Genomic DNA, 3,664 nt, shown 5'->3' on the forward strand with positions numbered 1-3,664 from the left:
TTATATTATTTTCAAAATAAAAATGACAATAAACTAGTAGGTTATCATTGATTGATATTTATATGATTGTATGATCGACATATATGTTATACTGCACAAGTTTAGGTTTAGGTTTCTTGTTTTTCATTCCGACCAAATGATACAATACAATTTTTATAAGTGTGGGGTATGTTTACAATATTTAAAGTGAATAATGTACTTTTACTATACGAAATAAGTTATATCCTCTAACTAATAAAATCATGATATGTGTCATATTTAATTGTTTTCTACAAAAATATTTCTAAAACTAAAGAAATTAATACACATATCATACTTTTACTGGCTGGATAAAATAATTATCTCTTAGTACGAAGAGATATTTTATTCTCTGTTTCAAATCCACACACTTTGGATGAGGGAAAAACCAAGATTATTGAAGGAAATTGATGTTTGTCTCTTCTTTTATGATGCTTGTCATTTTTTTGTGAAGTTGTTTTATTTTTTCAAAAAAATGTTATTTTGCTCCTTAAGTTAATTATTTAATTGAATTTTCATCTTTTAATTTTTTTTTCCTTTTACTTTGATTTCTTTATATTATTTGTATTTGTGTAGTTAATCACAATTGTTAGCTTTAATTTCATTAAAAATGTAATTATTATATGCTAAGCATCTTGTTGAATAGAGCAAATGTAATATGTTGAAAAATATATTATTTTAATCAAACTAACATAATGTTACTAATAATGTGTTAGTCTGATAGTGTAATGTCATACTAGATTCCTGAAATGACCAAAAGATCTAAAATTCAATTATTGAGAGCAACACTTACTGTGAGATGTAGTCATGCACCCCAAAATTGAATAATTTCTTACCCAAAAGGTTGAGGGGACCATAATGTTCTAACAGTGTATGTAAAAACTAACATTAGAACTAATGGTACAATCAACACTAGAATCTAGCGTTAAGGAGACCTAATATATACTCGATATTTGGGTCGGCCTATCGAGACCCAACAAAGCCCATGTAAGATATACAAAATAATTGACAAGTGAAGACACCCCTAAAGACATCTTATAGTGGTCATAGGCTTGTGCAAGGGTGATATATTGACCGAACAATAATATGGGGAAATCACTTACACATTAAATATCTTCACTCGCTTTCTATTAATGATCTTCAATTTGTCTAACTTCTATATATTTGTCTTTCTTTAACACATTAATTTTCTTTTATCTCCAAGTAAGGAATATTCTCATTCATTCACCTACATGCACCAATATAAAGCAAATGACAATAATAAGAGGCAAAACCCCAACCCAAATTCAGGATGAAACATGAATAATAATTAAAAAAAATTTGCCCAAGGACTTGAGAAGAATTTTCCTATGATTTGCTACATGGTTCTCCTAAGAGGGTCTTGAATTTTGATTGTTCTAGGGAACACAACACACACAATAATAATAAAAAACACTTGGAAATCACAACACAAAACAAGAATAACACTAATCTAAAAAATAACAAAAATGAAAGACAAATGGAAATCATGGAAAATAAAGAAAAGGTAAATGAATAGGAGATAAATTGAGTCACACATAAGGAAGGATGATAAGCTGAATCGGATGACACAAGTGGTGTAGACCTTGATAAACTTTTAGTCAATTCACTCGATAACCTAAGTGAGTGGCCTCATAAACTAAGAAAATTATGAACCATTGATGAAGGGCAACCCTATAGCTAAACCATTGATGTTGAATGGTAAAGTTCAACTTATGCATCACTTATTACATTACGTAGTTTAATAGTTGTAACTCCTATAAATAAAAAACTAAAATCCAACCAAATGGCTAGTTGAAACAAGCATACGCTCTTCAGGTTGTGAGAACTTAGATCAACATTACACGAGTTAACTAAGGGAAATTAAAGAGACTCACAAATATCCTTATAAACTTGGAGAAACACAATCACAATGTGCCTCTTCTATTAGTTCTATATCTTCACCCATAATGTTTCTCCATCTCTTAGCTCCAAGACATAGAGAATTTGAATGGCAAGAGTTAAAGCAATTAGTATTTGAAGTAAGAGGAAAAAACCAAGGTGCTCTTGGAGTTAGTGCTATTATAGATGGAGAAGGTGTTACTAATTGTGAACACAAACATGAAATTTTCTTGAACTAATCAAATTATGATTATTTTCTTGTTTTTCACCATCGATAAAATTTTCTCATCGGAATGCCCTAATAACTAATTATTGAAAGCTTACTTCCCTCACATATAATTTATTTTAATGGGAAGGATTTATACATTTTGGTTTTATTTTCTACATATTGCTGGACTTGAGACAAATAGGTGAAGGAAACCCTTCTTAATGGACATAAGTTCTATGGATAATTTATTTGCATTGAGTTTTAGTTCAACAACTAGAGTAAGGATAATTTGGACTATCTCAATCCCGATTGATTTTCCCTTAACAAATGAAATAAAAATTTGATTATGTACATCGACAAAGATTGTCCTAAATGGACTATGGTTGCAATTTTAGATACCACTACCTTTCGGTATGATAATATTCTTTGACTTTTCATGGTCAAATGAACAATGAAGCACAATCATCTTCTTGCGATTCTGGAACTCACGAGCATAAGATTTGGTCTCCCTTCTAAGCAACATAGGAGCTAGCCTTTTCATTACAATACTACTCACTCCTTCCATCATTGTCAACCTTGAATGATTTTCTCGTTTTATCACATTTTTCAATTAAGAACTTATAGGTTATTATTTCTTCTTTCTTATTCTCATAATTACATATATTTGTTCTCTCTTTAGATTCATATAACATTTATAAGACTTCAAATTTAAATTTATTAATGATATTTGGTATAGGTTGACTTATCATAATATAGACACTTTGACAATTTTCATTCATTGAAATATAAATATGAATAACATTTGTTATTGTTCCGTTATGTTTCCCTTTTTATAAAGCATTTGTTTTTGTTATACTTAAAATTCATTTTTAGAAATAACTTATATGAAAGACAACAATGAAATTTCACGACCTCGTCTTCTCTTTAACACACATAAAGAAACATATTATTTCACACCAAACCTCCATACAAGACAATGCTTAAGTTTGCTTCATTCACATGAAAATAAACAAATCACATCGTCTTCCCAAACATACTGTCTCATCTTCTTCCCAAATAAACTAATAATTGCCTATAAGAATGATGAGTTAGAAGAGAGAACATCTGCCATGGATTCCTTAAAAGTAATCAATAAGTAAAGTCAAACTTATTTCACACCATCTTGATAAACATATTATTTCACGCCAAAATAAACAAATCACATCGTCTTCCAAACATACTATCTCGTCGTCTTCCCAAATAAACTAATAACTGCCTATAAGAATGATGAGTTAGAAGAGAGAACATCTGCCATGGATTCTGTAAAAGTAATCAATAAGTAAAGTCAAACTTATTTCACACCAAACCTCCATACGAGACAATGCTTAAATCATCACATCGCTTGCTTCATTCACACGAAAATAAACAAATCACATCATCTTCCCAAACATACTATCTCGTCGAGCCTCCCTCTAAGACAATACTGAAATAGTTATAAATTAATACCAAATACATATAAATCACAATATATAACCCAAACTAGAACACATTCATTGACTT

Source organism: Lupinus angustifolius, chromosome LG09, assembly GCF_001865875.1.
Source record: "Lupinus angustifolius cultivar Tanjil chromosome LG09, LupAngTanjil_v1.0, whole genome shotgun sequence".
In the NCBI taxonomy this organism is placed as follows: Eukaryota; Viridiplantae; Streptophyta; class Magnoliopsida; order Fabales; family Fabaceae; genus Lupinus; species Lupinus angustifolius.